The sequence below is a fragment of the Hyperolius riggenbachi genome, chromosome 6, assembly GCF_040937935.1.
Source record: "Hyperolius riggenbachi isolate aHypRig1 chromosome 6, aHypRig1.pri, whole genome shotgun sequence".
NCBI classification, from domain to species: Eukaryota; Metazoa; Chordata; class Amphibia; order Anura; family Hyperoliidae; genus Hyperolius; species Hyperolius riggenbachi.
The window spans coordinates 31381868-31391300 of NC_090651.1; the positions used below are offsets into that span (position 1 = coordinate 31381868).

Sequence of the window (9433 nt, forward strand, 5' to 3'; positions counted from 1 at the left end):
GAAGTGCACCCATTATATGCCCCCCCATAACAAGTGCAGCCATCATATGCCCCCCTATAACAAGTGCAGCCATCATATACCCTCCTATAACAAGTGCAGCCATTATATGCCCCCCCCCCATAACAAGTCCAGCCATCATATGCCCTCCTATAACAAGTGCAGCCATTATATGCTCTCTTACAAGAAGTGCACCCATTATATGCCCCCCCCCATAACAAGTGCAGCCATCATATGCCCCCCTATAACAAGTGCAGCCATCATATACCCTCCTATAACAAGTGCTGCCATTTTATGCCCTCTTACAACAAGTGCAGCCATTATATGCCCCCCTATAACAAGTGCAGCCATCATATGCCCCCCTATAACAAGTGCAGCCATCATATGCCCCCCTATAACAAGTGCAGCCATCATATGCCCCCCTATAACAAGTGCAGCCATCATATGCCCCCCTATAACAAGTGCTGCCATTATATGCCCCCCCCCATAACAAGGCCAGCCATCATATGCCCCCCTATAACAAGTGCTGCCATTATATGCCCCCCCATAACAAGTCCAGCCATCATATGCCCCCCTATAACAAGTGCTGCCATTATATGCCAGCCCATAACAAGTCCAGCCATCATATGCCCCCCTATAACAAATGCTGCCATTATAAGCCCTCTTACAACAAATGCAGCCATCATATGCCCTCCTATAACAAGTACAGCCATCATGCATGTCTTCCTTTACCAAGTGCAGCCATCATATACCCTCCTATAACAAGTGCAGCCATCTTATGCCCCTCCCCTATAACAAGTGCAACCATTATATGCCCTCTTATAACAAGTGCAGCCATCATAAGCCCCCCTATAACAAGTGCAGCTAGAATATGCACTCATATAACAAGTGCAGCCATCATATGTCCCCCATATAACAAGTGCAGCCATCATATGCCCTCCTATAACAAGTGCAGCCATCATATGCCCCTTTATAACAAGTGCAGCCATCATATACCCTCCTATAACAAGTGCAGCCATCATATACCCTCCCATAACAAGTGCAGCCATCATATGCCCTCCCATAACAAGTGCAGCCATCATTTGCCCTCCTATAACAAGTGCAGCCATCATATGCACTCCTATAACAAGTGCAGCCATCATATACCCTCCCATAACAAGTGCAGCCATCATTTGCCCTCCTATAACAAGTGCAGCCATCATATGCACTCCTATAACAAGTGCAGCCATTATGTGTTCCCACTTAACGTGTCCAGCCATTTTTTTGGTGCCAGTTCCTCTCCGATATTCATCTGTCACATCCATCTCTCCTTCTGGCTGTCACGTCACATCACATGACAGCACTGCATGGTGACATGTCAGAGCCACATTACTGAGCAGGACTCAGCATCCAGAACTGGAGAACCAGTACAATCCAGTGCAGTCCCCTAGCCAAATGTTGCACTGGAGGGTGGGAGGAGGCAGGCAGGCAAGCAACAAATAGGGATGATCAATAAGATGCAAATTATTCCGAGTTGATGCAAATGTATGCAGTATGAAAATGGACCAATCAATTTAAACCCAGGTTTAAATTGATTGGTCGTTTTTCAAGCTGCATATATTTGCATAACAGATTGCATAAACTCGGAAGAATTTTCACCTCTTTGGTCATCCCTAGTAACAAAGGTAACAAATGTCACACCTGCTGACAGTGCAGCACCCCCAACACTGCTTTATGGGACGTGAGGTTTAAAGGAATCCTGAAGTGTGAGGGATATGGGTGCTGCCATATTTATTTGATTTTAAACAATGCAGATTTTCTGTCTGTCCAGCTGATCCTCTGCCACTGATACCTTTAGCCACAGACCCTGAACAAGCATGCAGCATATCAGGTGCTCTGACTGAAGTCTGACTGGATTAGCTACATGCTTGTTTCAGGTGTGTGATTCAGACACTACTGCAGCCTCTGACACAGGTGACCTGGGTTCAGATCTCTGCTCTTCCGGTTCAGTAAGTCAGCACCTGTTCAGCAAGCAGTCCAATCACCCATAACATCTCTGCAACAGGTGACAGAATCAGAATAGAAAAAAAAATCTCATGGTTCTCTAAACTTTAACACTATAACTAATGCTAAAAATAACACAAGAAAGTCCAAAGAAACAGGAAAAAGTGCGATTTTGCATCTTTTCGCTCTTCAAGATATTTCTAGTATTTAGTTCTCAATGCTATCCCTTGTCAAGGTTGCATTTTTCACACATAAACTGATACATACTAGTCAGAATTAGACTAATTTAGAGCTATATTACATAAGCAAGTCTTACCAGCATACTGTATATTTAGAATAGAACATTTTAGCATATATGCAGTAGTGTAGCTAAGGAGTTGTGGGCCCCGATGCAAGTTTTACAATGGGGCCCCCCAAGCACTCTATACATAACAATTGATACGGCGCACCAAAACCTGCCAATGGCAACTACAGTGTCAGCGGTACAAGAAGGGGATGGGGAACAGCTTGTTAATGATTCCAACTATTTAGAGCATCTATAGAAGTGTTTATTATGAGCACAGAACCAATAGAGAGCTAATACTGCAGTTTAGGGAGGACCCTTCGGGGCCCCTCTGGCCCAAAGGCCCCGATGCGGTTGCAACCTCTGCAACACCTATTGCTACGCCCCTGCATATATGGTGCAGAACACCCAGGTATCTTAAAATAGACCTGTCCTGACAGAATTATGGAGAATGCCACTGCTTTCAAAGGTGTCTAGTGGTTGCCCAGGATATCTTGGTTATCCAATGCTATGTCCATTTCTCTCTGTCTAGTTTTGCCTTATTACAAATCTGAGTTTGGTTTTTTGGTTGTACCTTTTGTAGTCCCAGATTGTTTGTTTAATAGTTTTGTTGTTGTTATATTTTACACTTTCATATCTATATTAACTTTTGCAAGAAATTGTAAAACCCAATAGAAAAATATTGTTTGGAAAAAAAAAAAAGAAAAAATGGCAGTTTTCAAAAGAGGTCATCAATTGGAGACTCCATATTTATCTTATGACAGGTGCACTTAAAGAAAAAAAAATATATATACAGTGGTGTGAAAAACTATTTGCCCCCTTCCTGATTTCTTATTCTTTTGCATGTTTGTCACACTTAAATGTTTCTGCTCATCAAAAACCGTTAACTATTAGTCAAAGATAACATAATTGAACACAAAATGCAGTTTTAAATGATGGTTTTTATTATTTATTGAGGAAAAAAAACTCAAAACCTACATGGCCCTGTGTGAAAAAGTGATTGCCCCCCTTGTTAAAAAATAACTTAACTGTGGTTTATCACACCTGAGTTCAATTTCTGTAGTCACCCCCAGGCCTGATTACTGCCACACCTGTTTCAATCAAGAAATCACTTAAATAGGAGCTATCTGACACAGAGAAGTAGACCAAAAGCACCTCAAAAGCTAGACATCATGCCAAGATCCAAAGAAATTCAGGAACAAATGAGAACAAAAGTACTGTAATTGAGATCTATCAGTCTGGTAAAGGTTATAAAGCCATTTCTAAAGCTTTGGGACTCCAGCGAACCACAGTGAGAGCCAGTATCCACAAATGGCAAAAACATGGAACAGTGATGAACCTTCCCAGGAGTGGCTGGCCGACCAAACTTACCCCAAGAGCACAGAGAAAACTCATCCGAGAGGACAAAAAAGACCCCAGGACAACATCTAAAGAACTGCAGGCCTCACTTGCCTCAATTAAGGTCAGTGTTCACAACTCCACCATAAGAAAGAGACTGGGCAAAAACGGCCTGCATGGCAGATATCCAAGGCGCAAACCACTTTTAAGCAAAAAGAACATTAAGGCTCATCTCAATTTTGCTAAAAAAACATCTCAATGATTGCCAAGACTTGTGGGAAAATACCTTGTGGACCGCCGAGACAAAAGTTGAACTTTTTGGAAGGTGCGTGTCCTGTTAAATCTGTCGTAAAAGTAACACAGCATTTCAGCAAAAGAACATCATACCAACAGTAAAATATGGTGGTGGTAGTGTGATGGTCTGGGGTTGTTTTGCTGCTTCAGGACCTGAAAGGCTTGCTGTGATAGATGGAACCATGAATTCTACTGTCTACCAAAAAATCCTGAAGGAGAATGTCCGGCCATCTGTTCGTCAACTCAAGCTGAAGCGATTTTGGGTGCTGCAGCAGGACAATGACCCAAAAGACACCAGCAAATCCACCTCTGAATGGCTGAAGAAAAACAAAACGAAGACTTTGGAGTGGCCTAGTCAAAGTCCTGACCTGAATCCTATTGAGATGTTGTGGCATGACCTTAAAAAGGCAGTTCATGCTAGAAAACCCACAAATAAAGCTGAATTACAACAATTCTGCAAAGATGAGTGGACCAAAATTCCTCCAGAGCGCTGTAAAAGACTTGTTGCAAGTTATCGCAAACGCGTGATTGCAGTTATTGCTGCTAAGGGTGGCCCAACCAGTTATTAGGTTCAGGGGGCAATTTCTTTTTCACACAGGGCCATGTAGGTTTTGAGTTTTTTTTCTCACTAAATAATAAAAACCATCATTTAAAACTGCATTTTGTGTTCAATTATGTTATCTTTAACTAATGGTTAACTGTTTTTGATGAACAGAAACATTTAAGTGTGACAAACATGCAAAAGAATAAGAAATCAGGAAGGGGGCAAATAGTTTTTCACACCACTGTATTTCTGAGACTGATCATCATTTAAGACATGATGATAAGGACTATTTACTCCTGTATATTTCCTTTTTTTCTTACAATCTCCCAAGTAAGCTACATATCATAATATTACTACATAATACAAAATGTTTGCAATGTAATGCATGGGACAAAGTATGCATACATCACAAGTCTAGCATACAAGTATACATACAATAGCATCAGATAGAAGAGGCTTAGAAGATATAAAGAGAAAGATTAATGCTATAGATGGAAAGACAGAAATGTAAAGCATGTGTACAAAAAAGTAAAAAACAAATGTATATAAAAGTTAAATGAATATTTGACATACCTGTAGAAATGTACTAAGAGGAATACAGGAGAAAGCAACAGGTACTCAGGCAGGTGAAGTGCTGGACCCATGTGGCATTCACTGTAAATAGATTCTACTCCGAAAACCAATTCTCAAACAGATGGCTTGCTGCTATTGGCTGGGGAGCACCCATGGCTGCCAATCAAAACAGACCACATGCTTGTAAGAAAGATGAGAGAGTGTAAGATGTGCACTACAACCTATGTAAGATGATGTACACCACAACTTAGCTTTACTAATAAAATTTCATCCTGGTACGAAATCCTGGCATGAGTTTTAGAATACAGTCACAACCACCCATAACCATAAATATCCACTATTCATCAGTGATATTTACTGCATACATCTCTTCTCTCTGTGGGGGTTACATGCTGCATACACGCCACCTGTGGCTCATAGATGATGGAGAGACTGAAATTACCAGCATGCAATGACAAACAAGAGCTGATGAGATATAATGCAACAGCAAGACGAGGTGGAAGACTGCAAATTATTTCCTAGGCTCATTTACATACAGAATGCCTGAATTCTGTATATACCAAACTGTATAAACTGTCAGTCACTACAAAGAGTTTTAAAGAGGTCCTGTAGTGACATATAGTAGAATGCAGTAAATAAATCAAGATACGCACTTTTAAAGGGAACCTAAACTGAGAAGGATATGGATTTTTCCTTTTAAAATAATACCAGTTGCCTGAATCGTCTGCTGATCCTGTGTCTCTAATACTTTTAGCCACAGCCCCTGAACAAGCATGCAGATCAGGTGCTCTGACTGAAGTCAGACTGGATTAGCTGCATGCTTGTTTCAGGGTGTGATTCAGCCACTATTGCAGCCAAAGAGATCAGCAGGACTGCCAGGCAACTGGTATTGTTTAACAGGAAACATCCATATTACTCTCAGTTAAGGTTCCCTTTAAAGAGAGTCTGAAGCCAATTAAAATACTTCTTTGTACCTGCAATTTTTGCTAAGCAATGTTAGCAGTGCTGAAACGCCGCATTACAGTGCAGAACAAGGGCTTTATACCCCCCAAATACCGGGGCAAAATTCCACGGCTTTCCAGGTCGTGGATTTTGCTGCCCGGGGAGGCAGAGCTTTGCGCGGTAGCTGTGCCTCCAGTGGCGTCAATATCCGCCTCTCCCAGCCCCTCTCAGTGAAAGAAAATCGGCGGAGATTGACTCCAGTACAGGCAGTGCTACAGTGCAAAGCTCTGCCTCTTACAGGAAGCGATCCCCATTTTTTCCCCCAAGGGATTGGGGGGTATAAAGACCTCGTTCTGCCGCAGGAATGCTGTGTTTCAGCACTGCTCATATTGCTTAACATAAATAGCAGGTAAAAAGAAGTATTTTAATTGGCTTCAGACTCTCTTTAAAGCCATTTACCTGGTTTCAGCATCTACAACAATTCCTTTATCTATAAATTGCTGTATATTGGCTGTAGACCCGCCCTCCCAGAGATGTTTAGCCTAGGCTGATTAGTTATGTGGAATTCTCCCTCCCCCCAAGCATTCTGGAAGACCAGCTATATTTGACAATGGGATTTCCCGAATGTAAATCAGAATGAGGAAAAATTTTACAATGGGCAAACTCTGACTAAATAATTTATTAATTAATGCTATGAGAAAATAAGAAATTTTATTCCTTATGTTATTTTCTTTTTTTTTTGAATCAGCGTTCATTAACCATTTGCGAATGGAAGCAGTTGAAATCTATGTCCCGCATGTGGCAGCGCGGATCTGACAGGACTTAGATTTCAATCCGATCGCGCCGTTTTTTCCCCGGCGCAATACACTTGCCCTGCTGTCTCTATGAGAGGCTCCCTTTGCCATATCGACTTGTTCATTTGGCACTTTTATTGGCCTGATGAAGCGGGCTTGGACCGACGAAACGCGTTGCCTGTGCTAAATAAAAATCTTTTGTCATATACAAGGATTTCGTTATTGAGGTAAGCCACCTCATATTATTTCCTCATATTTTAAGCTGTTTTTAGATGCTTTTATTTCAACCAGGGCGCCTCTTTACCTTCAATTGTGCTGTGACAGCAGAGCTCTGTGAGCCGGTCAGGAGCCATTTTCATTGGCTCCTGGCCCTGTCATCACTGTAAGCCAATCCCATTGGCATACATTGATTGACAGGGTCAGGAGCCAATTAAAGCGGCTCCTGAACGGCGCACAGCACTCTGCCGTCATAGGGACGGCAGAGGGAGGGACCTGCGGTGGGGACAGAATGGCGTGACCGGCGGGAGAGGCGGATTATTGCGGCGATTCATCAGGAGGCGGCGTTTTACCGTACTAGCAGTCTCTGGTCCTTAAGGGGGCAGAGGGTGCTGGGGCGGTAATGGTTAAACAAGTTATACACAATAAAAACAAAACATACAGCACCGCAATGCGTTCACGTGACATAACACTATCCAAATACACATGTATTCAGGACAAGGGTAATAGTGCACAATCAGATCAAAGTTGTCGGGCAGGATAACAATCATTGCAGAAGGCAAAGTCAGTGACTCACCACATAATATATTAACATAAACATGCGTCAACAAAAATTAGAGCCATAGGTCCAATTCCATTACCCGTCAGACTAAACATCGACACCCACAGGAGAGACAGCCCCAACTGTCTAACCAGCAGTCCCACCTCTCCCAAATATCCCATCCCTTACCAGGTCAAAATCTGCCAAACTGGGCGTGCCCAACCATACTGCCCATATTTTCTCAAATTTCTGTGGCACCCCTGATGAGCATAAATTATTTTTTTTCAGTTTAAGTTGGTGTTGGCATCGGACTTCCATGTGCGAAGGAGTAATTTTCATGCTTGAAATAAGCGCTGTGAACCATTGTTTGAAGTTGGTTGGTAAGATCAGCATTGCTCTAATAAACCTGAAAGACAGAATTTTACCGTACTTGGAATAGCTAGTCCCAGGACACTATCTAGTCTTATGTTATTTTCACTACAGTTCTCTCTGTAGTAATATAATTATCATACATCGTAATCTATGCACACACTTTAGATTTTCCTTGGCTGAAAATCTAGACATTGTGCAGGGTTCCCCAAGGCTGTTGTGATGGTCATTTGTGATCTATAGTGTTGAATCATTAATGATTGAACCTTATCAGGGCCGGTTCAAGTAACAATTGGGCCCTAGGGCAAAATTAGCCTGGGGGCCCCACAACAGACACCCCCAAACCGAAAAGCGCCATTAGAGGCCCTTTTTTGCAGCCAAATTTCCCTCCTGGGCCCCTGAGCTGGCTGCTGACCCTCCCCCAATCACCTCCCAACTTAACAGACTCTGCAGAGTCTCTGGGGAGCAACATTTAAGATGGGGGAGGGACACCTTGGGGCCCCTACAGGCTCTGGGGCCCTGGGGCAATTGCCTATTTTTTCCTATGGTAGCTCCGGACCGGCCCTGAACCTTATTGTGCTCCTGGTGACCTCTACTGAACTTCACACAGTGCGGCACACCCTATGAATCATCCCATTTCCTTTCTGCCCTGCAGCGAGCTCAGGAGCCCTGGGCAATTGCCCAGTTTGACTTTATGGAGGCACCTGAAATGAAAATGGAATTTTAATAACATTTACTTTCATAAAAATTGCACAGCTCCAATACGATTATAACAAAAATGTCAACATGTGTGAATTTCACTTTAGTTGTATTTTTGGCCACGGATCCAAGGTAGATCTCTATTTTAGAGGGTCAGTACCTGACACAAGATGGCAAAAATTGTTGTTTATAAATGTATATTGGTTCTCAGGGGTGTAGCAATAACCATAGCAGCTGCAATGGGGCCCTGGCGTAGCTAAGGAGCTGTGGGCCCCGATGCAAGTTTTACAATGGGCCCCCCCAAGCACTCTATACATAGCAATTGATACGGCGCACCAAAACCTGCCAACGGCAACTACAGAGTCTGAGGTGCAAGAAGGTGACGGGGAACTGTTTGTTAATGATTACCACTATTCAAAGTATCTATAGAAGTGATTATTATGAGCATAGGACCAACAGAGAGCTAATACTGTAGTTGAGAGAGGGCCCTTCGGGGCCCCTCTGGCCCAAGGGCCCCGATGCGGTCGCTACCTCTGCACCCCCTATTGCTACGCCCCTGGTGGGCTTTACCCCCCTTAAGGACCAGGCACTTCCATTCAGACCACTGCAGCTTTCACGGTTTATTGCTCGCTCATACAACCTACCACCTAAATGAATTTTGGCTCCTTTTCTTGTCACTAATAAAGCTTTCTTTTGGTGCTATTTGATTGCTGCTGCGAGTTTTACTTTTTATTATATTCATCAAAAAAGACATGAATTTTGGCAAAAAAAATGATTTTTTTAACTTTCTGTGCTGACATTTTTCAAATAGAGTAAAATTTCTGTATACATGCAGCGCGAAAAATGTGGACAAACATGTT

General features: G+C 42.7%; 1 protein-coding gene across 1 annotated transcript in view; it reads right to left on the reverse strand.

Moving 5' to 3' along the window:
- Positions 1-5162, reverse strand: part of LOC137522391 (calreticulin-like) — a 58338-nt gene extending 53176 nt beyond the window's left edge. Inside the window, exon 1 of the mRNA XM_068242438.1 lies at positions 5013-5162. The gene's annotated coding sequence lies outside the window, so the exon portion shown is untranslated. The remainder of the gene's footprint in view (positions 1-5012) is intronic.
- Between the last annotated feature and the right edge of the window lie 4271 nt (positions 5163-9433).